This window comes from Myotis lucifugus, unplaced genomic scaffold (assembly GCF_000147115.1).
Source record: "Myotis lucifugus unplaced genomic scaffold, Myoluc2.0 scaffold_51, whole genome shotgun sequence".
NCBI classification, from domain to species: domain Eukaryota; kingdom Metazoa; phylum Chordata; class Mammalia; order Chiroptera; family Vespertilionidae; genus Myotis; species Myotis lucifugus.
The window spans coordinates 5,358,603-5,385,866 of record NW_005871099.1 but is presented as its reverse complement, the minus strand read 5'-3'; the positions used below and the strand labels follow the sequence as shown (position 1 = coordinate 5,385,866).

The 27,264-nt window shown below is 41.1% G+C and overlaps 1 protein-coding gene across 1 annotated transcript in view; it reads left to right on the top strand.

Moving 5' to 3' along the window:
- The window catches only part of CNTNAP2 (contactin associated protein like 2), a 1,215,871-nt gene that overhangs the window by 1,057,838 nt on the left and 130,769 nt on the right, over nucleotides 1-27,264 (top strand). The gene's annotated exons all lie outside the window — the stretch shown is intronic.

Below are 27,264 nucleotides of genomic sequence, written 5' to 3'. Positions count from 1 at the left end.
CAGAATTTCCCCCAAATTCCAACAAACTGTGCACTGACTACAACATTACCAAGCAAATAGCTATGTCACACCTTCATGCTGAGTGACAGAGTCAGTGGTCTCTGAAAGGGGACTCAGGCCTGACACTCCCACTTAGAGACATCAGAGGAGTCAACACACTGGACGTACAGGTTGCCAAAGGGTTCAGTGAATGCAACCCAGGGTCTTGACACCCATCCCACCCTCAGCTCTGGTTGCTAAGAGACTGGATTCAAGCTGGACTTCCAAGAAAGCCCCTTTGTCCAGTTACTATCATTGTGACTCTTACACAGGATCCTCTGTGGGTAGTTCTCAGCCTCAGTTATACTGCAGGAAACCTGAGACACCACGTCTAATCATTCAGCTCAGAGCATCTGTTATTACTTTTATTTTCAGTCTTGAGTGATTTCTTTTATCCTCAGGAAAGTCTGCAGAGCCAGTCAGCAGACTACAAGAGCCTGGTGCACATGCATGTTGTCATACACTTTGGGGTCCAGTGTGACCAGAAAAAAATCACTCAACTGAATGCAACCTGGGCTGCATTCCCTTCCCATAAGTAAGCAAGAGGGCTGGAGAGAAGCAGACTGGCCCCCTTCCTGAGCCACACCTGAAATGCATGTGAATCTCTCTGCTCTTTCTAAATGAATGTGCAGCCTTTGGGTAACATTTTCTGCACATGGTTGGTATGTCTCTTCATAAGAAGCTTTACATAAGCAGCCTATTCATACTCTTGGAAATACATACAGGGAGATTGTGTTGGCATTATTCACACCAGATGCCACCCAGAAGGAGGAATTATTCCACAACATTCTCTGTACATCCAGGCTACTGTCTGGCAGTACTGTCATATGAGCACACAAATGAGGTCAAACAGGGCTTGAAGAATGAGCACGAGACGACAGCTGAGGCGGGAAGGAACACCACCACTGAATAATGCTGCTGCACATTAATGGGGTGACTCCAGGGCGTCTTTCTGCTCGGGACCACATGGTTCCATGATTTTCCTGTGGCACACAATGGGACGGGTTTGCAGAACACATTAATTTTGCAATTGTAGAAATGACAGTCTTGCAATTACTATTTGTTGTGCTTGATGCTAATTTAATGCAGTCATTCCATTGCCAAAGTGATGTCTGAATGCAGTCAAGCGAGCGCTAATGCCTGAGAGATTTCACTCATGAGTACCCATTTAAAGAAAATTGCAGGCCCCTTGTTTTTGGAGAGTTATATTATACATGGTAGTTCGTACAAAACCTCTGGGGTTAATAGGCAATATTCACAAATAGAAGGGCAGCTTTGCCCATTAAAGTCAAATGAAGCCTGTGGGTGTCCTTTGACCTTTTCTCAAAGGGTTTACACAAAAGACACCAAATATTCTTAGTGTCTGTTGAGCTGGAGGAGTTTACATTTGACTCAATTAGTGGCTAGAGCCAAAACAAAATTTTAAATAAAAAACTGCAGAACATATTTGGAAAGTATTTGTGAGCATGCTTCTGAGTCCAGACAAGTTTCTTCTTGACTTGGGAGAACGATGGTGTTGTTGGTCAGAGGAATCTTGCAGCCTCCTGGGAAAGTGTTGTCTGCAGTAAGGCAAGCTCGCTCATGGACGGGATCTTCCCTCTCAAACCTCCAGTCACGTACTCTTCTGTTTGGGGCCCCACCTCTCAGGTATCCTGGTGTTTACACAGCAGCTTCTGTGACCACACCCTCACAGTGGGGCTGCAGCAAATAGCTTGGCTTCTAGAAAGAGCAGCCATAGTCACCCACCAACAAAAGAGCTCATGAAAGTCCTTGGCAGGCCTTCCTTTGATAGCACATGTCTGTGCCTCTGAATGTGGAGTTAATGTTCACAATATTTAGTTAAGTGAATAAAGCAAATCCTAACACCACACACAGCCTGATTTGTTTATACAAAATCACACACACACACACACACACACACACACACACACACACAAGCAAACTGTGAGAAAGCACACCAAAATATTAACTGTCATTATTTTTAGAGGAGGGTGAAAACACCAGTATTTATTTTCATTTCTTTTTTGCTACATTTTCTACTCTTTACTCACTGATGTGTTACCTCTAACCTCATTTTTGCCTCTTTTGTGGAAGAACAGTACTAAGAGTTATTCAAGAGTCAACTATTTCTAATCAGAAAATATCTAGTTATAAACCAGAAATCATCAAACCATCTAATCCTACTATCTGGAATGGAGTAGCATCTCAGATGGGAAGTGCATATAATTAAATTACCCATGAACTATCCATCTCTCAATACATTTAAGAGAGCCCAGTTGTTCACAAGCCTCCAAAGCAATCACCCTTCATACAGGCACTACAAGAAGAATTGTCCTGTTGGGGCCAAGTTGTATGAGAATAAAAGCTTGAGATACTTGTATCACACTCAGCCATGTGAGAGGCTCACAGTATGACAGGCAGGGAACCCAACACAGCCCGAGGGGCATATCAGCCAGGTCTCTCCCATCTCTCCTGCTTGGATGAGCCATCCAGGGTAATGGTGGCACATGACCCACACTATTTATACACTCTCTGTGTCCTCTCTCTCTCCCCCTCTTCTCCTCCCTCTCCCTTCCTCCCTCCTTCTTTCTCTCCCCCCTCCCTTTTTTTCTCTTGGCCATATTTAGGTGTAAGCTGTATTCTTTTATTGACTTATTTAACAAACATTTGGTGAACACCTGATATGCCTGGTAGCCTTCAATGTGTGCTTGAGTTTGCCTATATTGAAATTTTCAAAACATCTCAATGGTTTATGGATAAGAAATCAGGAAAATCTAGAGAACATGAATGCAGTGGATGAGAATTAGCTGAAAACAGTTTGTCATTATGGCCCCTTCACTGAGCCAAGTTTCACAGAAACTTATCATCAGGAGGCACAAAAATATCTTCTAATTCAGTTGCCTGCACATTTTTTATGTTCATCTGCTAAAACAGAATTGCAATTGAAAAATACATATCTTTAAATACTCTGAAACCATTTTTGAGCTTAGGGAGTTCTGTTTTCTTCCCAAACATTTGCTTGTCACCCATATAGGCCAAAATTAGAAGAACCAAAGTCACAGGACTGCAGAGTGAGTAAGAGTGATGGATGGATGCTTCAATAAGTACAGTTATCATCATTTATAGTCACACAATACACAGCACCCCATGGGGTCCAGCTACATCTCCTGCTCTCCCTATGAGAATCATGGCATGAACTAACATTTTATGATTTGTGTTATTAATGTGCTAGAAGAAACTGTTTATGGCCAACTCAAGTGCCTGCTTAGAAAATACATGACGGAAGCAGATGTGGGTTTGAATCCAGCTTCCTCACAGGCCAGTTGTGTAACCTCAAGCAAATTGCTTAATTCTATTTGGCCTCCTCTTTAGAAATACATACATAATACCTACTTCTTCATCCCATGGTGAGGATCCTAGAGAATAATGAGAACAAATTTCCAAATAGAGATCCTGGCACATATCAATCTAACAGCAGATGTCACTTGTCACTCTCAGCACTCCCCTTTTGGGTTTGTGTTTTTGTTTTTATTTTAAATCACCTCGCTATTTAGTCCTTCCCTAAAAGCTTTAAATGCCAGATGGCTCACTGGCATTTCAGTCACCTCTGAGTACTGGATTGTCACTCTGCTACTTCAGGAACAAAGACAGTGTTGTAAAACATCAACTTGACTTAATTATGGTCACAGTGATAGTATTCTGAAGGTGAAACTGTGATCTCCGACACCTAAGCCCTTATGGACTAAAGAACACTTGGGTTATCTGGAAGACATAGTTGGAGACAACAATCACCACATCCCAGGGGTCCTGCCCAGTAGTGCAATTCCTGATGCAAAGTATCCATCCCTGTCAAGAACCAACTTGGGTCCCTTAGCAACTGCTATGGCCCTTCATAATACAAAGCCCATCAGAAGACAGAAAGCATTGAAAGAATCCAGAACTCTATTTTGCTGGAAGGAGACCTCTCACTCAAGTTCAAGGTAAACCTCTCTAAGGGAGAAAGGATTTCCCACCTTGCCTCCTAGAGGAATGTTGTATAGCAGGTGGAAGAGGAGAATTTGTCCAAAGAGCTCTAACATTTCTTCTCATGGCTCCAGGCCCAGCCCAGGGAGCAGAGTGTGTCTATAGGCTACCTTTTCAGAGCAGGTTTGAAGCCTTTTAGGAAAAATTAATTAATAAAAAATGTTATAAACAAGTGAAGGGGAAAAAGAAGAGAACTATTGGAGTTCTGCACGTTAGAATCTCATCCCTATATGAAACTGGTTTAGCTGTTGGCAACACTGGCCGTTTTTGCTCAGGTCTACTAATAAATACCCAGTCTTGACCCCAGCTGGGAGGAGAGTTTCACACCGGCGGGGAGAGGTGCTTTTCACGGGCTTCTTTTTCATTTCCAGTTGAAACAGGAGGCTTTCTGGTTTGGATGATGCCCCAAAGGAACAAGAATAGACTTCTTTTTCCTCTTCCTCTTAGTGTTATTCAAGAAGGGGAAAGATTCCTTCTCTTTTCATATGTTTCTTGAATCTTCAGACCTTAAGATGCAACTTAAAAATATCATGAAAACATATGAAGATAATCTGATTAAAAGCTTTTAAAAAAGAAAAGAGAAAATGTCCTAGCCAGTTTGGCTCAGTGGATGGAGCATTGGCTTGGGGACTAAAGGGTCCTGGCTTCGATTCTGGTCAAGGGCACATGCCTGGGTTGCAGACTTGATCCCCAGTAGGGGGCATGCAGGAGGCAGCCAGTTGATGTTTTGCTCTCACATCGATGTCTCTTTCTCTCCCTCTCTTCCTCTCTTTCTAAAAATCAAATATATTTTTTAAAGCCACCAGGAACAGTGCTCAGAACTTTTCTGTCCACGTTGGTAGTATTGCCATAACTGAGAGCAGAGAGCTCTGCCAGCCCCCTATTTACGTGAGCACTTGCCCACATCTCTGTATAGCAGTGACGTGCATTGTCTGGAAGCTCAGTGATTCAAAGTTCAGCCTAGCCTGCAGAACTCAGAGCTACACTATTTCGTGGCCTGCTGATGCGATCATAGTCCAGCAGGTGAACGCCGTGGCCCTGGTTAAATCCAGTCTGTGTCATGGAATCACCATGAATCTTTTGGCCGGGAACACCATTAATGCAGCAAGTACCCTTGAGATTAAATCAGGGTGGATTCAGAAGCATCCTCATGGGGTTATTATTGAGGTCTTTCGAAAATCACATTGGTTCCTTGAATAATTATAGAGTTTCAAGAAATAAAAAGTGACTGCTCTATTCTAGAAACCTCTTTTATAATTTTTCCCTTTCCCCAAGTGGATAATGGTCTCTCTGCCCCTCCCACCCCCACATTAAGGATGACAACTCCAGTTCCCATTAATGAGTTCAGGTATTTCTCATTTTTAATCTGAACGTAACCCAAATATTTGCACAAGTCCAGGGCTAGTCACTCCTTTGTTTTCAGAATCAGAGATTAATAAGGTTATAAGTAAAATTCTTTCTAAAACTTTACTAATTGAAGTAATCTAATTTAAATCCCTTTTAAGTAGGTCTATTTTAGTCTGTTGCCTTCTATAATTCCTTAATAAATGTCTCTTAAAAGGGAATCTTGCAAATTCAGTTAAAAATATAAATGAAGTCCAATAAAGAAAATTAAAACAGTAGAACAAGTTGTAAATTTCAAACTAGTGTATAGGCCCCCCTTCTCCTGTTAAATAAGAGAAAATGTTATCTCGTGTGACTTTGTAAAGTGCCTACAGAATCATAAGCCACATGTGGTTATTACAATACTTCATAACGTCTTTAAAAATATCAAGGAATATTTCAAGCAGTTTTATTTCTATTCCTGTAATGAATTTGTCATTGTTCAGACTTTCAGCTTTTGCCCTAACATTCAAATGTCATTGGGTTACTTATTTCAACAATTCTTCAATTACTTTTGAATTGTTAAGGGTTTATGAAGCTCTTTTTGTCAGAAAATCAAAGTATCTCATGGCTGAAATGATATTACATTGTATGTAACTGACATTTTACTGAACACCTCCTTTTATGCCAGACACTAAACTAAGTATATTCACAATAGCTTACCTTATTTATTCATCACAGCAAATTTGAGATGTAGGTGTTAGTACTCTGATTTTTGAAAATGAAGGAACTGAGACTTCTAAAAGTTTCTTAACTGAAGACACCTGGCTGGTCAATGACAGATTGGAATTGGAACCCTAAGGCCCTGATTCCAAGCCTGGTGTTTTCTCTACCATGTACACACCAGCATCGCATTCTTTTCATGACACGATCACTGGGTGGGAGCCAAGCTGTGCTTGATTGAGGACTCGAGAGCACATGGGGCGGCCTGCTCCAGATTCGAGTGTGTCTGACACCTAGAGAGCTTCTCTTACCTTTCACCTTCATCAACATTAAAGACGGAAAATGCCTTCTGGAAGACTCAGTGTATGTCAGCTCTGGGTTCCAATCACTGCGGGTTTAAGAACTCAGGGACATCCATGCATCCTCAGAACTCAGGGACATCCAGGCATCCTCAGAACTCAGGGACATCCAGGCATCCTCAGAACTCAGGGACATGCAGGCATCCTCAGAACTCAGGGACATCCAGGCATCCTCAGAACTCAGGGACATCCAGGCATCCTCAGAACTCAGGGACATCCAGGCATCCTCAGAACTCAGGGACATCCAGGCATCCTCAGAACTCAGGGACATCCAGGCATCCTCAGAACTCAGGGACATGCATGCATCCTCAGAACTCAGGGACATCCAGGCATCCTCAGAACTCAGGGACATGCATTCACCTTCAGATTCCCGAACTCCAGGAATATAAATAAAAGCACCTCACGTAAAGTTGATCAGTTCCACACTCTTTCCTTTGCTGAAGGCTTAGTGGACCCTAAGGCTGAGATGCTCACGGACAAGGATGATGTGATCACAGGCTCAACTGGCAGAGACCGTTCCCCCAGTCCCCTCAGAAGGCCTTGAAATAATCAACTCTAAATAATGTGAAGTTTACAAAAATAATGCTATCTTTTCTCACATAGTACCTTCATGATTTCAGCTGAAACTCTATACATTTCTTTCATGAATATAAAAGGAAGCAATATAATGAATTGTCCAGGGTATTTTACTTTTAAATATCTCACATTTTCAGCTGCACCAAAAGCAGGTCTGTTCACCACCATCCACGTTGCCCATGAGCACTTTATCCCGTCTACATGGCACCCTTCCCTTGGTGGTGGTCCTGTGTGTAATGGCACATTAGTGATTCCATGGAAAGAGGCCAATACATCCTGCACATTTGTCTCTCTTTCTATACCATACATACCACCATGAAGGCTGAGTACAGGACTAAGTCCCAAAAGTTCTGAATAATTTTCCCTTCTTCCTTTGCCTTTCTTCCCGGGGCTCTCTGTGTGGCTGAGTAAACACACACACACTCCACAGAAAAACAGAGCCAGAGTTGAATTGGACCTTTCTAACAATAGGTCGCAGATAACAAGCTATTACTTTGTATTTTATGGCACCACCCACATACCATATCCATGATTTTGTGTTAACAGTAGAGAAGACATTTCACTACAAATATATAATGTGAGAACTGGAACAAGGGGCATGGTGGGTTTGACAAAAGAAATTCTTCTGATGTGAGAGAGCACTCTAGACTATTTTTTATAAAGAAAATGATTTGCTGGATAAATACAGGCTGTGCCCTGTTAGTTTTCTTATTTATGAGATTCATGCTTTGAATTACTGGTTGATGGCTTCTGAAGGATCACAGAATCTCTGTTCTAGTCCGGAGGCAGCACTGTAATGAATCTCCTCCAATGATTGAAATTCAAAAACCCAAACAAAACATGGAAATTACCAAAATAATTACCAGACACATCTGGTCAGTTACAGCCGCCTGCTCACCTTGTTGCATGGTTGTTAGAGAGGAATTTGGTCTACAACTGTGCGCATTGCCGTGGTGCAGCCCAAGCACCTGCCTTCCCCCTGCACAGCAACACTCTGATCGCTGCATGAGCTCTCTGTCCTCGGGCCAAAGGATAACGTAAACATTATGGCACAAAATAAAAAATTTATTCTCTAGACAAATTAAAAATGTTATTCTCTAAAGAATAAAAGAATTCACAAGCAGCTTATAGCCAGCAAGCATCCTAGAAACCAGGGTAGGTATCTTCGTCTGTTCGGGCTGCCGTAACAAAATGTTATAGGCTGGGTGGCTTGTAAGCAACAGAAACTTACTTCTCACAGTTCTGAGGCTAGAACTCCCAGATTAGGGTGCCAGCATTGTCTGGTGATGGTTCTCTTCTGGGCCACAGACTTGCTGTTATATCTTCACATGGCAGAAGGGGCTAAGGAGGATCTGTAGTGTCTCTTTAATAGACAATTATCCCATTCATGAGGGCTCCACCCTCATGCCCTAATCATCTCCCAAAGACCTCACTTTCTAATACTATCACTTTAAGGGTGAGGATTCCAACATGTGAATTTGCAGGAGGAGGGACACAAACAGCCAGGCCATCACAGTAGGTATCCCCTTTTATAAAAACAAACCACATAAGTAAATAGCTGCCCTTGCCCAGTTTACTGACCCCACCCTCATCCCAGTTTGCATACGCACACACTCACACACACACACACACTCACTCACACATACACACACACACACACACTCACACACACTCACACACTCACACACACACTCACACACACACACACACTCACACACACTCACACACACATACACACACTCACACACACACACAGAGACACTCACTCACACACAGAGACACACACTCACACACAGACACACACACACACTCACACAAACACACACACACACTCACACACACACTCACGCTACCAGAGTTTCTCACTACCGTTACTTTGGAGGGAATAGTTGAAATTTTTTATATTAACCTTGCAGAGAATCTGTGGGTTCAGAAGGAAGAGATTGTGGAAGAATATGAATAGTTTAAGGAATGCACTTAGAGACTAGCCACTTTTGACCCAAAATCATTTTGAGCTGTATGACTGCTCACTCTCTTTCCTGTGGCCTGATAGTCTACTGGCATCATTGGAGTTAGCAGGAGTGGGTCTGGGAGGGGGCGAGACCCCGACTGTGCATTGAGGGATTAAGGTGAATCCTCACGGAGCCACGTGTAATTTAGGAATGAGGAAGGCATTGGACAAGCTTCAAGGAGGTGGTTACAGTGACTTCTGTGAGGACAGAGAGCTGGGGGCTTTAGAAGAGGCTGGAAGGACATTTTAGGAGGGAGAAGTGGTCAGTGCCACTCTTCTTCTCTCACCATCTGCCTGAGGCCAGTCCTGCACTGGCCAAGAGAGAGGAAACTTACCCTCACTCCTTCTGCAGCTCAGATCCAGAAATTAGGCTGATTGTATTAGTGCTATAACTTAGTTACATCACCAAATAAATAATCTTTAGTCATTGATTCTTGTTAGAATATTGGAAATACTGTAGGAAAATGTATTCTGAATTCCTAAATCAATGTATACTGTTAGAATTACTATGGATCATTCTGTACCTAGCATTAGCATATATAGCATAAACATTTTTCCTTGAAACCCTTGGTCTTCACGCCCTCCATTAAAAAAGACTGCTTAATATTCTATCCAGTGGATTTACCAAAATGTATTTAATCTAAGTGTCACACAAGAGGGAAATGGCAATTTCTGTTTCTGCTCTTGAAATTGTTTCCAATTTTTTTATTGTACATAATACTGCAGTACGTGTTTTTGTAAATGCCATTTCAGTGTTTTACATTATGACTTGGGCTAGATTTCCATATGGGAGAGGAGGGTTAGAGGGTATAAGTGTTGATGGCTTTTCATACGTGGAGCCAACCTGATTCCCCAAAACGCAGTGCCCACGTCCCAGCCCAACGTGAGGAAGCCTGGTTCTCAGAACACCAACAGTGTTTCCTCTTTTTCTTTTCTTCATTGTTGTGAATAAGCCAGAAATGGTTCTTTATGATTTAATTCACTCTTCTTTCGCTACTGAAGAACAAAGAATTTAAAAGAAAGTTCTGGCAAGATCGATGTGTCGCTGAGAAAGGCCCACTCAAGGGCAGCCGAGAGCCTGCACGGGGTCCCATTTGTAACAGTGAAATCACTACCAGGTTGAAAAGTTCCACTTGCCCATGTCCCAGCATGGTCAGGAGTGGGGATTCCAACCCTTCCAACCCTAACAAAGTCCACCAGAGACTGCACAAAAATGAACTTCAGGGGTCAATCAGATATTATCTATCAAAATGTAACCTATGGCCTGACTGGTTTGGCTCAGTGGATAGAGCATCAGCCTGTGTACTGAAGGGTCCTGGGTTCAATTCTGGTCAAGGGCACGTATTTTGGTTGCAGGCATGTATAGGAAGCAACCAATTGATGTATTTCTCTCACATTGATATTTATCTCTGTCTTCCCTCTCTTTTCCACTCTTTCTAAAAATCAATGGAAAAATATCCTTAGGTAAGGATTTTTTAAAAATGTAACCTATGTGCATTCTATTTAACCCAGTAATTATACTCAAGAAATCTAACCTAGAGAAATACTAGTAAAACAGAAATAGACAAGGGTTGGCAAAAGTGGGTTTACAGTTGTTCATATGGAAAAAGACATGCAGGTTATGATTATTACTAATAAATAAATGATAAAACAAACATACAGTGTTTTGTGTACTCAAAACTGTAAGCCTACTTTTTCCCACCCCTGTATGATTGTTTAACCACTTTGCTGTACACTTGAAACTAATACAAAATAATATTGAAAATAAACTGTAATTGAAAAATTTAAAAGAGAGATGAGGGGAAGGAGTGCACAAGCTCAAAATAAATAAAATATAGACAATAATAAAAAAGGAATACTTGCATTCATAACATCCATAAAAACAGTGACCTTAAATGCCACATTAAAATGATTGCTGAAAAATGCAAATAAAAATATAGTAGAATAAAGACACTTTTATTCCTTCTCTCAATGCCACTGATGTCAAAAGAAGGAAATAAAGGACAAAAAAATGTATCTTCGCCGAAACCGGTTTGGCTCAGTGGATAGAGCGTCAGCCTGCGGACTGAAAGGTCCCAGGTTCAATTCCGGTCAAGGGCATGTACCTGGGTTGCGGGCACATCCCCAGTAGGAGATGTGCAGGAGGCAGCTGATCGATGTTTCTCTCATCGATGTTTCTAACTCTCTATCTCTCTCCCTTCCTCTCTGTAAAAAATCAATAAAATATATTTTTTTTAAAAATGTATCTTCAACAAAATATGGAAATAGCCATTACAACAAACCACAAATTAGGACAAATGAATTCCAGATACTTTGAAATTTGGATAAGAATGAGAGAAGAAACAGTGAAATCGAGTTGTCTTTCAATTGATTTTAGAGAGAGATTGGGGGGGGAGAGAGAGAAAGAGAAACATTATTGGTTGCCTCCGGCCTGCGCCCCAACCAGGGCTGCGGATCGAACCTGCAACCCAAATATCTGCCCTTGACCAGGAATATAACCTGAGACCCTTTGGTGTGAGGTCCAATGCCCTAACCACTGAGCCACTGGCCAGGCCATCAAGATGCCTTTTAAGATGACTCTAGCCTCAAGTGACCTGTGCTATGTATAAAAGCACTTAACATTTACTAACAAACTGCTTTATCTTATTTCATCTTGTGTTATATCATCCCCAGTTATCTTGTAGGGTGCTGGACATGAGCAGCACTCAATAGACACCCAGTTAACTGGTGGGAGCCTCTGACCATTCCTCCAACCATAACAAGGTCCAGTACTACCTCTTCTAGGCCCCTGGAATAGGTGTGGCTCTCCTTTCTCTTTCTTATATTTCAAAGGGGTCTGACCACCTGTCACAATGTCTGACTGCACATTGCTTCAAGACAAGGGCTAAGATGTTTTTATGCCTGTATCCCTAGCCCCAGCACAATGCCTGACACAAAATGGGTGCTTGGTAAATATTTGAAGAAGGAGCATTTTCTTTTGAATATCTCAGTTCTGAACATTTTTCATGTTAGCTCCCCACCCCTAGAAAAAAATAGGAAGAAAGAAAACAGCCAACTTAAAAGCAGAATGAAAATGGTGAAAGTGATTTCCATAGAAGTCTTAGCTGACTTTTTAGAGTTTCCTTCCCTGCAGCATTGAATTCACAGCCTAAATTATAACTAGCTTTTCTGATAACATGAGTATCACAGGCTAATACAATCAATCTTGTTTCAGTGTGTGTCTTTGGGCAATGAAATGTCAAAGACGTCTCCTGCCTCTTCCTTTGATGCAATTTTTTATAATCTGAGGTCCGTGGCGATGGACAACTCCAAAGCTGTGATATTCATTAAATCAGCCAAGTCAGGATGTAATATATCCTATAATTGAGACTCTCATAAAATCGTGCCAGGTACCTGAAGGCCACTCTTATTTCTCCATTTTCTTGGTATCTTGAACAACTACTTTCCAAGGAATCACTAATATTTCCCCTGGAGTCGAACCATAGAAAAGACCATGGGGAGGGGAAAGGGGGGCTGCTAGGGCATTCAGAGCACGCGATCCTACAAATGCATCCTACCATCCTGCCAATGGCAGTGGGAATAAGAAATGCCTTCCAAAAAGCACCTACATCAACATTTGACCTGTCAAATCTAATGATCTTTGTCTTGGTCATTGTACTGGGTCTCATGTTAGCTCTGCAAACACTAATGAAAGCAAAAGCACAAACAGCATTTTTAAAGAGCTTTTAAAGAACCTCCCATTTGCACACACCTTTACAATTAACTTTCCCCAGAGCTGACCACATTCATGATCCATTGTCTACTAATTCCAAAGAACAATCATAAATGAGGTTTCCCAGATTGTTTTGAATAAGACCTAGCAAGGGAAATAATATTTTGAAAGTATAATTCAAATGGCTCATGCCTTAATCTCAAATGAAACAAATCAACCATTGATTAGACCCTTCTGATTCCTGATGTGTCCAGGCATGGAAAAGTTCACAGGGCAGGATGGAGATGAGCTGAGGAGGTGGGGTGGGGCTGGGTTGGAAACTCCCCTGGGAGAGGGAGTTGTTGGGAGCAGAATGGTGACTGGCTCCTTGCAGCTGAGATCAGGGAAGTTTTGCAATGATGGCAGTTCACGGCATGCCAGGCGCTCTCCTAAGCATTCTGCATGTATTCATTCATTCCCTGATTACTAGACCCATTTTATGGACATGAAAACTGATGCATAGAGAAATTAAGGAGTTTGCCTGAGGTTACCCATCTAAGTGGCTGAGTAAGGATTTGGGCATAGACAATTTAGCTCTAACGCCTGTCCCCTTAACCTCCGGAGGTAATGAAGGAGCTGCTCTTTCAGGCAGAGGGCAGGGGACAGCCACTGAGCTGTGGGAGCAGGCAATACGCAGAGACACATCGAGGTCCTTCCAGGAAAGTCACAGCTTGCACCAGGATCTGGACTCAGGGAGAGAATCAGGGAACACCCCTGCTAGAGCTGGGACTCTCCTTTGAGACTGTGTGTCCCTGACTCTGTGAATGCAGGTTCCTAGTGGAAAAAACAATGTTAAATATGAGTCCCGATTTATTAATTTAGTCCCATATGCTACTAAATTAATGTGCATCATGAAATATGCACAAAAGGAAAAATTATCCTCTTACACCAAAAACTTACCATTAATCCACTTCAAATAGTATTCACATGTACTAGCATGGAAATGTGTGTCCCTGGCCAAAAACATTTTTTTAAAATAATTTGGGTCTAGTTTTATTTGAAGTTTATCAGAATTTCTTGGTCTAGAACCCAGTTTTCATATAATTATTTCCTAATTATTTATTATCATTTATCCAAATATGGATGATTACTTGAAAACAATGCAATGCAAGACCTTTGATGTATTACATAATCCAAAATGTATATATTAAAACAAAAAAGGAGCCATTTAAAAGCCTGCAGCAATACAAAAAAATAAAAAGGTCACCCAATAGGAAAAATTCTCTCTATAACAATTGTTTTAAAATCCAGAAACAAAGCCAAAATGTCAATCCATTCTTTTTAATATTTTTCACAGCAAAACAACAGCCATTGTACAAAAACCATTGGCGTTCAAACTGTCTAATCTGCCAGTAACAGACCATGTCTCATTCAGGGCAAACATTTATTTTTCTGATCATGGAAATAACACACACGTACAAAATGAAAAATTAAATTAAAAGAAAGCATTTCAGCAATCCAGAAGGGCTTGAGCCCTCTGACAGCTCATCGTACCCCATCAGCCCATTATTGTCACACTGCTGATGCAGCTAGCTGCCTTTTGAAACCAAAACTAATGGAAGGAGGAGATTAGCAAAGCAGCTTAAACATCTCACCTGAAAAGCTCATTTAAAACTAGGATTTGGTTTTTTGATCTTTAGAACTTAATTTGCACAAGCTAAATTTTAAATATTTTCTGTATATCATTATGATATTGTCACACACATTTTACACATTTTATGTGCCAGAAGCCTTAAAGATCTTCCTGTGCAAATGTTGATATATTGTGACAATTATTTCACGTTTAATATGTAGAGAGGAATAGGGGTTAGCTTATGTCCGTTTTGGAAATCTTTAAAGACTACTGAAGGTTCCAGACATTTTGGTTTTAATTAAAGTAAAATGATAAAGTCATTATGTAGTTCAGATGCTGATATTGTTAAAAGCTAAAATTGTTAAGCAAAACAGTGTCTAATTTGTTGGCTTACAAGTGTTCTAGAGTCTAGAGCTTGTTAATATTCTATTCCTACTTTAAGAATTTAGTTGTTCACTTATTCTAAAAGCTGTGTCAAATAAGCTGATGTTCAGTTGGTTTTCACTAAAGCTACTGAGATATCTGCCTCTTTGGAAAATGTATTGATTTTTTTCCCCTGTTTAATAAAAGCAAGTGATATATTTTTTAAAAAAATAACTAGGGTTCCTGTCAATCATGTCTGGGCCATTCCCCTCCATCCTGCACAGTGGAGATTAGTTCTTCCAGCTCCATTTGTGTGGGCACCACTTGGGGTCTCCCTGCAGCGCTGGGGAGACTAGAGGGTTATTTCCTGCTGGCCCACTGGACCCTGAACCCATGTATCCTTTCCCTGCACAAATCTCAACCTGACAGAAACTGTGAAATGAGACACCTGACTTCCACATTAAGGGAACAATGTCAAGGTGGCCGATAAGATTGATGATGTTTAGGTTGCAAACAGGTTAACCTAGGCGACCCAAGCCAGGCCTGTAGCAACCAAGGCTGTTGTCGGCTACTCAGAGCTCCCACCTCTGGGATGGCAGGTTACAGCCTTGTTCTGGTTTTATTTTGAAGCCTCAGGTTAGGGATGGGCAGCTCGGTGCCATTTGGTTTGGAGCTGATAGGTTTGGCAGTGGGAAATTACCCAAGAATTAAAACATCTCCGAGAGTGTTTTATAAAAGTTTGTAAATCATCGGGTACCTAATGTAGATTATTAATTGCCTTATATGCTTTAAAGTGACTCCTTGTCTGGGTGCTCCATTGAGGTGCCTAGTGGTTAAGATAAGTCAGTATCTGCTACAGCCCCTTTAAAATATCCTGTGTGAAAATAACTGCATCCCTGCACTAGGGCTGTGAGGATTGAGGCAGACATGTCCTCCCTATGTGTAGCATACCCTAACAGTTTCTTGGGGACATTTTGTTCTTGTGTGTGGATTCTCTATATTAATGCACAGTGGCCATCTTTTCAGATGTGTCCTTGTTAGGCACTGGAACTTACACGAGAACATTGCAGTCCTACCCTTGTCGTGGCAGTCGGTTAAAGCTCCATGGAGTACTTGCGTTCAAAGTGCTAGTGCTAGTTAGAAAACGTGACCTGAATTCACTGCTGCTTCATGCTTCCCGGAAGCTCTGTGGAGAAAAAAGCTATTTAGTACGAGAGCCAAGAGGCCGTGCACTGCCCTGGCACTCATAGCATCTTAAAAATATTGATCTCTAAGCCCCGGCTTGAAATTGGTCCAATGTGGGTGCTCAGAGAACACACAGAGGCCATTGAGGAGGGCGTGGAGTGGGCAGCAATGGGAAGAACAGAGGGAAATGCAGTGAGGGAGGCAACAGGGCCTGGGAATGGGGAGAAAAGGCCTAGATCGCTAGGGGTAGTAGGTCATGGTAAGAGCGTGGCTTTTGCTCAGAGGAAGACAGAGATCCATTCAAGGGGGTTATGAGCAGAGGAGTGATGTACATTATGAAATGATCAATTTGCTAAATTATCTCCACTTTCCTAACCCAGAAAAAACTATTTTCTAAGCTACTATGCAAATGTCTGATGGTGAGAAATGGCCTGGATTCTAAATGCCACAGTCTTTCATGTATCATCTCCCCAGATTCCTGAAAGAGATAGGTGGGAGGCATATTTTAAGCAACTTCAAGATTTTTTTTTACTCTAAGAGCCTTGAACTAGAAATATGAATTTTCAAGTTCCTCTTTGCTTAGGCACATCCAAAGGCCATTACCAGAAATTCTCATTCCATGGTGTGGGATAGAATGTAGGCATCTATGTAGTTAAAAGGATGATTTTAACGCACATATAAAAAACCTTACCTCTCCGGAGGCTGGCGGAAACAGCTGACATTGGCAAATGCTTTTATTTTTCTCCTTTCATTCGTTAGGGCTGTGCTGTCCAGTGTGGTAGCTGCTACCTACATGTGGTTATTGAGCACTTGCACTGGGACCCGTTCAAACTGTGATGTGCTAGAAACAGAAAACACTCAGTGGATTTTAAAGATGATGAATGAAAAAAATAGATGTAAAAATGTCTCAGTAATTTCTATATCAATTGCATGTTGAAAGATAATATTTTGGATATACTAAATACATTATTTAAATTAATTCATGACATTTTTCTTTTTTCACTTTTTTAATGTGGCTACAAGAGAATTTAAAATTATCAGTGTGGCTCATGCTGTATTCCTATTAGACAGTGCTGATGGAGAGCATTTCAAAGACTCCTCAGTAGCAGAAACCATAGCCCCCTGCCTGCCAGAGCTTCAAAACATGCCTATCAGGCTCCCACCCTCAGTTTTTAAAAAGTAGAAATGCTAAGTTGCATTTTTTAGATCTTCCTTCCAGATAAAGGATGAGTAAAAAAAAAAAACATTGGAAGGCAGCACCAGATAATAGTTAATAGTAAGAACTTGCTTGCTGTGTGACCCCAGGCAAGTTACTTGCCTTCTCTGAGTCTCTGTTCCCTCATCTGTAGAGCCTAGTAGACAATGGCATGTATCCCAAGGTGCTGTAAGGCTAAATAACATCATTTCTAACTTTCTGTAAATGGTAGACACTCTCAGAATTGGCGCTGAGCTCTAGAGAAAGTGGAGAGGCATCCGATTCAGGTTATGAGACTTAGCAGAAGCAGTGATGCCCCACTTCCCCGCCATCAACAGAGGGGCAGAAGTTCATCGCCTCCCTCACAGCTCCTGAGTTTTCTCTACATTATGCTTCTTTCATCTAATTGGAAATAAACTCTCAGAATGTCAGATTTACATTCAAATATAAATATGAAAGAATTAAAAAGCAAACTGTCATTTGGAAAGAGTATTTATTTTTATTGATTGATTTTAGAAACAGAATGGAAGGGAGGAAGGGAGAAACATTGATCTGTTGTACTTATTCATGCATTTATTGGTTGATTCTTGTATGTGCCCTGACTGGGGATCAAACCTCCAACCTCGGTGTGTCAGGACAATGCTCTAACTATCTGAGCTACCTAGCCAGGGTGGAAAGAGTGTTTTTAATGATCAGACTGTGACTGCCATGTGGCTTTCATGATATAGCATGACAAAAGGGAAAGGCATGGGAATCTCTGGCATGAGAAAGGAGGGATGGCCAAAAGTCTTCAAACACCTCACACTCCAATTGCACTGTTTCACTTGTGACCGTTTGTTTTATCATGCTGTTTAAGTTTTTCCACCTTTTGACCTCATACCCATTACCTAATAATATCAGTCTCAAAATATAAAATTTTTATGTTTACACTATTTTATCTCATTTCTTCCATTGCCAAACACAAGAACTCACTTTTTTTAAAAAAAAACTTTCAGGCCGAATTCATTAAACCACATTGTCTTCAAAGCTTTCCCTTTTTTCACAGACATGAGAAGACTCACATAGTTGGTTTTCCTGATTCTCAGGAGACAACCCAGTTAAGCTGAAGCAGGTTTTGTATGCAACCAGGCTTCCTATCCTTCTCTGGCGGGTCAGTTCCAATTAGAATGAAGCCAGGAATGGGCAGGCTCTGTCCATTTTAACACACCATCTCCGGTCTCCATTCTTCCTAAACAAAGGTGCCATTTGAACAAGGCTATGTTTGCAGACATTTCTTTACACTCAGGACTATGGGAAAATGAGAAACTAGAAAGAAGTAACTTTTAAACCTTCCCCAAACTATGGAACAAAAGAAATGGTAAAAGGCAGGGAAATATTCTAGTTTTAAAATGTGATGTATGTGGCTATTGAGCTCTATTTTTGGAACAGAATGTTACAAGCAGAAAAGGCAAATGAATACGTTGGAATAGGGACAATCTCACTTCCTGAGCGAGGATTTTCTATATTAAACAGAAGATCGAAGCCTTAAAATACCAGAAACCTGAGCCTCCAGGCTGTTTCTTTGAATGATTGGCCTGGGTGCTGAAATAATACATAGAGCCTTTTGGGGAATTCTGAACTTGAAGCCACATTTTCTGAGAGGTGCACTTTTTCCCTGGGCTGTCCTCTCACCCGCCAGTGGGACTTGCTCTTGCTGTTCCCTTCATGTCAAAGGACAGGTCAGTGAGAAAACTCAGGCAAATGAGGGCTCAGCAGGTCACTAAGCAACAAATGCTTTTCGGAAAACCATGTTGAGGTATTCCAGATAGTGTGTGTGTGTGTGTGTGTGTGTGTGTGTGTGTGTGTGTTCATATATTTTCTGGGGGAAAATATATGCACACATATTTATATACATACGTTCCCAAACATATCTGCAAGACCATTTGGAGTTTGATTTTATGTATGTATACAGTATATTTATGTATGTATGTGTATGTATGTATGTATGTATGTATATCAAGAGAGCTACAGAAAGCTTTTTGCAAGTATTTTTAATTTATTCCATATAAGAATAACTGTATTTTATGCAATAATGAATACCTCTATTCTTTTTGCACAGATGTGATAGAAAAAAAGGGGAAAGCTTCTAACAGCGGGGAAATATTAGTAAAATTTTAGTTGTCAGTTTTATAACTGAAGCTGTTTCCTTGTTTGAGAATATTGTCTTCATCGAAGCAGAAGGAACGAGGATCTGGCAAATGGCCCAAATGTTCCTTTCCCTCGGCAAGTAGCAGGCTTCCCCGTGCAGGTGTTGGGAGGGTTCTTTCTGCTGGTGGCACACGGAGTCGGTCATCCAAGGCCATGTGTGACAATGCGATGAATTATCAAAATGTATTCTTCTTTTCCTTTCTCCTCTTACCTTTTGACTTCCTTTCTCCTTCTGCCATAGGGCAAAGTGTAATAACTTTTCAATAACAACCTCATTTTCAGAAACAGGGACAATTCATAATCCTAAACTTATTTTTTCCAAAATGTACTGATAGATAATTATTTCTTGATTTATTTGAGGTGAATCTTTGCTTTTATTAGTACCTCATATTATAACTTCTTTGGAGAAAGTACCCTTGAAAAATTATAGCTAGTGATAGAAACACATTGCCAACATGTCTTAGAGTATCCATTAAGCTGTAAGTCATTTAATTATTTTAGATATATTATTTTACATGTATCTTATAATACTTTCATTATTTGACTGCTATTTTACTTCACGATGATGTCTAAGTTGACGGAATAGCATTTCTCTCAAGAAGCCACTTTACAAGGAAAATTAAACTGAAAAATATCACCTAAGTAAGGTCAGTGTGGACCAGCCAGTTAAAGTATATACTATTGCTATTTAAAAATTCGACTTCAGTTCTGCTCAATTCAGCATATATTTATGGCATACCTGTTGAAGGCCAGGGGCCGGCTGAGGGCACAAAGTTCTTACCCTCAAAAGTTCACATTCTCATGAGCTACTTGGTTCCATGATTTTCCTGTGGCACACAATGGGACGGGTTTGCAGAACACCCATGTTTCTTCTCTTTCTTCCCTTCCCAGAATGGAAGAGTCAGTGGTGGGCCCCTGTATTGCCTATCTGCAAAAAAAGTTCTACATGGAAATACATATACATGTACATATACACATACATGTACATCTACATATACATAGCCTCAAAATGGTTTTCCAAAATTATTTGTGTGTATACAGATATTTGTGTCTGTTTATATATGTTTTCCAGAAATGGGAAAATAGTGTTGTATCAATGTTGGTTTCTTCACTTCAACTTGCTCTCAAATAGTTTAGGAATTAGTCTCCATGTGTACATATATTACATGTGTGTATATAATACCCAGACACAGATAAATGTGGTGAAGTATTAAAAGTTGGGGGAATCTGATTATGGAGGATATGGGAATTCTTTGTGCTAATCCTGCAAGTTTTCCACATCTAGAGCAGCGATGCTCAGTCCTGGCTGAACATGAGACTCAGCTGAGCAAATGATGAACTATACAATAGGCTGGCCTTTCTCCAGACCAATCCTATCAGGACTCCTAAGAGTTTGCCTCAGGCATATAATTCTCAAAGCACAGCCAAGATTGAGAAGTTCTGATGTAATTTCCTAAACCCCACACTGATTCACCCCCTGTGCCTGTGTTCCCGCTATCTCCCGTGCTAGGAAGGCCCTCGCCCTCCTGTTCACCTTGCAAATATGTTCTCACTTGTCCACACCCAACTCAGAGTCACCTGCCTGGTGAAGTAATCCAGACAGTCCCACATCCCACCCGCAGAAAGAGCCCATCTTTCTCTTCTCCTGCTGTTTCTCTCCACACTCTCTCTTATTCTAGATCGCATGCTGTATTCAAATGATGTGTTTACTCTGTCTCCCAGCTAGTAGTGAACTCCTTTAGGGAACAGGTCCTCATCGTGTTTACTTTCATCATCAGCATGGGCCGGGCATATAGGAGGTTCCACGGCATGTTCACTAACTTGAAAGCAAATAAGGTCGCACCTGTTGGACTCAAGGAGGAGCTCTGAGGATTTAGGAGGAGCCCTGTGTATAGCATGTGGCACTTAGGGAAGGAGATGGAATCCAAGCATGAGTAAGGAGGAGAGGTGGATGGGAAGGAAGTACATGTGATAAGCCAGTAAGGCAATCAGGCTGGACCACATGCAGAGAGGGAGGGATGTGGCTGAGAAGGGAGCAGGTGCAGACAGTGAGGGTAATGCAGGTCATTCTGGGAGCCGAGTCTGCATCTAGCACAGTGCCTAACTACACTGAGCATCTCACTGTATTGTTTGTCAGGGAATAATGAGTGAATTCAGTTTTTATTACTCCTGAATCTTTTGAGGGTGAGGTCATGAAATCTCATGAAAACTATTAACCCTTTCCCCAGAAAAAGGCATACACACATACTGTTGCTGGAAATTTAATAAGATTTACAGATTCTCTGAAATGTCTCCATGATACACACACACAAATTATATCCCAACATGTTTTTAATATATTTTATTGATTTTTTTACAGAGAGGAAGGGAGAGGGATAGAGAGTTAAAAACATCAATGAGAAAGAAACATGGATCAGCTGCCTCCTGCACACTCCCTACTGGGGATGTGCCTGCAACCAAGGTACATGCCCTTGACCGGAATCGAACCTGGGACCTTTCAATCCGCAGGCTGATGCTCTATCCACTGAGCCAAACTGGTTAGGGCCCAACATTTTTTTTTTCCAACATTTTTTAAATGGGATAAAATTGAAGTTTAGGAGCAACACACATATATAAGATGGTCACTTTAAAAAACTCTGAATAAGAGATGCATCAGAAGACACTTTTTATGAAGTCACTACAGCTTTCCAAGTTGGACCTGGGTGCCTGAGGCACAACAGAGGAGATCCAGAGGAGAGAACAGAGTCAAGAGACAGTTATGAGACAGTGGAAACAAGGGAGTTCAGGGTGACTCCTTCCTTTTTTTTAGAACCCATATTTTACTCTATTTAAGAAATATTTATACAGTGCCGTTTACTGTGTGCCATACTCTTTCCAAGAACTTAATAAATATGAACTCATTTAATTCTCATATCAACCCTGGATGATAGATATTATTATCTCCATTTTATAGATGAGGAAACCCAGACAGAGGTATGTAACTTCCCCAAGATCACACAGCTTGTAAGTGGCACAACTGGGATTCAGATGCATGGGAGTCTGGCCACAGAGTCTGTGATCTTAAGTCTGTGATGCTTTTTTAAAATTAACTTTTATTGACTTTATTGGAATGGCATTGATTAATAAAATTATAAAGGTTTCAGGGGTACAATTCTATAATACATCGTCTGTATATTGTATTGTGTGTTCACCATCCCAAGTCAAGTCTCCTTCCATCACTATTTATCCCCCCTACCTTCTTCTACCTCCCTACACCTCCCTTTCTGTCTGGTAATCATCATACTGATGTCTGTCCATGAGGTCTTTTTGTCATTGTTTGTTTTTGTTTGGTTTAGGGTTTTTTGTTTGTGTATGTTTGTTTGTTTGTTTGTTTTGCTTAATGACTCCTGCCTTCATGTATTTGAGTGACAGATGGATGGGGTGTCATTTGTCAAACTAGAAAATCCAGGAGAGGAACAGATTTGCATGATGGTGAATTCAGTTTTGTATGTCTTGAGTTTGAGTTTCCCAGGGAAGAAATAGATGGAGTTTTCCTGTAGGAGTTTGCAGGTCATGGGTGATAAGATGGGGTGCTCCCAGGTGTTGGGTGAGAGTCAGAGGGCTGGGGCTCAGTGTACCAACATTTTCAGGGGACAGAGGCAGGAGAGCCAGTGGTGAGATAGACACGCAACATTGAAAAAGGTCAAAGGAAACCGTTTCCAAAGGCCAAAGTGTCCATTTCATCCAGTAAGGACAGAGATTGTTTTTCAGTTTGGTAGATGGAAGTTCATGGTGATCTCAGTGAGAGCAACTTGACGTTATGAATGGAAGCCATTTAAAGCCCCTGAGGAAGTAAAAGTGCAGAGACCAGAGGGCTTCTGGAATTGTCCCTCTGAAGGAAAATGTAACTGGATCTCTGGACAACATTTTGACCTTGACCAGTTCCTCCTCCTTGAAAAATCCACTTTCTTCTAATCATTCTAGTCCCTTCATCTCCACTTATCCATCTTTAAAGTATTGATTTTCTCAGAAATCAGTCCTAGGCTTCCCTTTCTTCTCTCTAAGAAACTTCCTTTAAGCAACCCCTGCAGGCTTGTGGTGTTAACTACCATCTATAGTAATGACTCTAAAATGCACATTTCTAGCCCAGTCCTCTCCTCTGCCTATCATGTATCTCTGCTTTTCTGACTCAAAGGCAATTCAAACTTTACCTGTTCAAAGCTGAACTCATGCTACCTGCCACATCCCCACCCCCACCAGGACCACCTCTGTGTTCCCTTAATCAGGGACATCACCAACACCCATCCAGAAATACAGGAGTCTTCCTTAACACCTGTCTTTCACGTTCCTGCTTCTTAACTATCTCAGGTTGTGTCCACTTTACCCTTTAAACATGTCTTGATCCTAGCTACTTGTCCACCAGGTTTGTAGGCAGTGATGAATGGTCCAAACCATTACCATGATTCCTCTGAACCATTGCAACAGCCTCTTTCATGGTCTACCTATATTCCCTCTCCTTTCCCTCCAATGCATTCGCAAAACTGAAGCCAGAATGATCTTTGAAAACTGAAAATCAGATTTTGTCACCTGTGTATAAAACCCTTCAGAGTTACCCATTACTTTCTATACAAAGACCAAAATCCTCAAAACGTTACTCCCTATCTCAGATGAAGTTGGTTGTGGCAAAGCCCTCATCTCATTTGCTGTCCCTAAAGCACTCTAACCCGATGACTGCCATACATGCCTAATGCAGTTTCAGAAGCATGACCCTGGAATTGAGGATGCAAACTCTCTTCCTGTTAAAATTCAAGTCAAGTCGTTCAGTGCCGTTGGCTCTTAAACTCCAAGTGAGAAGGCCCCCTGGCTCCTTCCTACACAGTCAACTCATAGACCACAGCACTTACTGATGTGTTTAAAGTAATATACATTATATTTGTGTCTCATGGGGAGCATGAGATTTTTTTGGCATTTCTTCTCCTCTGTGCAGATTCAGACACTTTAAGCTTATTACATAGAAACTGACCTGGAAGTCACCTGGCCTTTAGAGAGAATGGTGAGAACATGGTTACCATGGCTATGCATTCACCTGGGGAAACAGAACAGGCACAGGTGAACATTAACCCATCCCAGGTCCAATGTTGTTAGTCCAAAATGATTAAATTGAAGAAAACATCAAACAAACAGAATAAAAAAAAATTAGGAGGAAAGTCAGCATGGAGCACTTGGGGATAAAAGCAGATTTTGCCATTGTAAGGCCAGGAGAGAAACATTGTATTTCAGGATTGCAGAGCCTTGGGAGTACAGTGGGAAATATATTTAAACAGAGCTGGGCCTTGCAGATGGCCCTGGAAGGAGCTGGGCCTGATGCAGAATGGGGCTGCCTACAAGGAGGTGATATCCAACATCACTAGGAGCAGAACTCCAGAGAACTCATTTTTTTACCAGATGATAAATTGAAAAGCAGTTAAGGAGAGTGATTATTTGGACAATGGAATTGAGCCATAAAAGAATTTAATGACCCTGTGCTTCCTCAGTGTCAACTACCCAGCAGTTACAGTTGTTATAGAAGCTATACAGAGCTTTCAGGATGTGGGGTAGCTGGGATGAGGTAGAGGAGAGCTTTGGAAGGCAGGAAGGAGTAAGCAAATACTACAGCATTTCTCTACAATCAAAGATAAAACGAAGGAAGTCTTAATATGGACTGAATGCTTGTGTCTTCCCCCAAATTCATATGTTGATGCACAAACCCCAATGTGATGGTATTTAGAGATGAGGCTTTGGAAGGTAATTAGGTTTATATAGTCATGATGGTGGGGCCTTTGTGATAAGATTAGTGCCCTTATTAGAAGAGACCAGAGAGCGTTCTCTCTCTCTCTCTCTCTCTCTCTCTCTCTCTCTCTCTCTCTCATAATGTGAGCACACAGCAAGAAGACAGCTGTCTTCAAGCCAGGGAGCTGTCTGCAAACCAGGAAAAGAGACCTCACCAGGGATAAAATCAGCTGCCACCTTGATCTTGAACTTACAGCAACAGAACTGTGAGAATACATTTCTGTTGTTTAAGCCACCCAGTTATGGTACTTTGTTATAGCAGCCCAAGCTGACTAAGACATATGGTTTGTATGAATAACTGGGTCAGAGGCTGGGGGAGTAGAGGAGGAGCATATGTAGGAGGCATTTCACAGGCTTGGAGACCAATTGTGAACATCTCTTCTCCAGTCCATATTTAATGATATTATGTCATCAGATTGAAATAAGCCAAGGTATGAGTGTTTACACCATGGGAATAGGCAAACACTAAAAATCAGGGTTTTTCCCACTGGAGAGCCAGCTGTTTAACATTAATCAGTGTACCATTGGATACATGAGATGAAATCCTTGTGGGAACAGAGGTCCATGGAGTTCTTTTATTCATAATAAACACTAACCTTTTTGTTGTGGTTGCTGTCTCTGTTTTAATTACTAATACACAATGGCACTCTTCAATTACCTTTTATTACCCATCCAGAGTGATTCAGCATTTGTAGACTCTCCTGGCAAAGTTAACCATCATTTAAAGTATTGTTTCTATGGGGAACTATTTCCAAATTGCAAGTTACTGACTTTAAAATAAACTTTTGGAAAATAGCACATTTGTGAGTTGGGAGCTTTCAATTCTGGGTCCTTGTGGGGAGGTTAGAGAACAAAAAGAATCATGTTGATTTAAAAAATAGAACTTGCAAGAGAAATCCTAAGTGAAAAGGCAAAAGGAATAGAATTATTGAACTTGGAGGAGAAAGAGATGAGGAGCAACTTAGTCACAGGGGTGAGTGCCAGCTGGGTGTTTGTTTTTCCACCATAAACATCAGGGACTTGGGTTGACGAGGGGGAAATGTCTTTATGGTGCTATTCTGGGATGTATGGCTTGTGGATTTTATTTTGAACATTTCAAAACTTATTTTCTTCAATCAGGAGTGGTTTGCATATGATCCGTTTTGAGGACCAAGAAATGCTAAGATGAGATTACTTGTCATCTTCAAGGGTTCCTATCACCTTCATGTCCCTAAGTCAACAGATGGCATAATGTATTTCAAATTTTTGAGAAGCATTATATTATTCAATAATCCCTTTTGTAACACATCTTGGAATGTAATCATCATACATCTTAGAATAACTAGACGCAAAGTGTATCAGTTTCTATCCAAAAATGAATATCATAAAACTTAAGCTATCTGATATTAGTATAAAAACCTCAAATCAACTATTCTAAATGAATACTCTTTGACCATTTAATGAGGGAAAAGATGTTATTTGGGGATTGATAAATTAGTGTTATTTTAGTTATTCATATGGAAGCGTTGGTGATATTATTTTCCTGAATGATATTGCAGTACCCTGGTTTGGCATTTCCTGAAAGTAATCTGAAACAAAGAAATTATAGCTGTAACTCTGCCGCTTCAAACCTTAAATGTTTCACAGCACTCCCAGGCCCTGGTTTAATAGTTGCTTTATGACGCCGTTTCAGAATAACGCTCCTAAGCATGGAATAACCCTTCCTCCAAAACTGACATGAATCCATAAAGCTTGTTAACGATGACTGTAAAATCCACCAAAAGTATTCTCGGTGGCATATTTTTGGTTTATTTATCTAAAATCCTTAGCTTTCCGAATGTCGCTTCATGATCAGCCTTGCTCATCTCCAGTTTATCTAAGATCATACTATTTACCTGTGGTTGGCCCGCTCCTCTTCTTCACCTTTACATAGTGACGGCCTCTGGCTCTTTGGGTCCTGGCTCCAATGTCTTTTCTCCCAGGAAGTCTTCCTAGGGCCCTGGAGACCAGGCTAGTGCCCCCCGTGTTGCAGGTCCCCCACTGTACACTCTGATCCTGTACTCACCACACTGCCTTCTAACAATGTCTGTTAGTTAAAGCACCTTCTAGACCAGCAGTCGCCAACTGGTGGTCTGTGAGGTCCGAAAGGTTGGCAACTGCCTCCAAGAG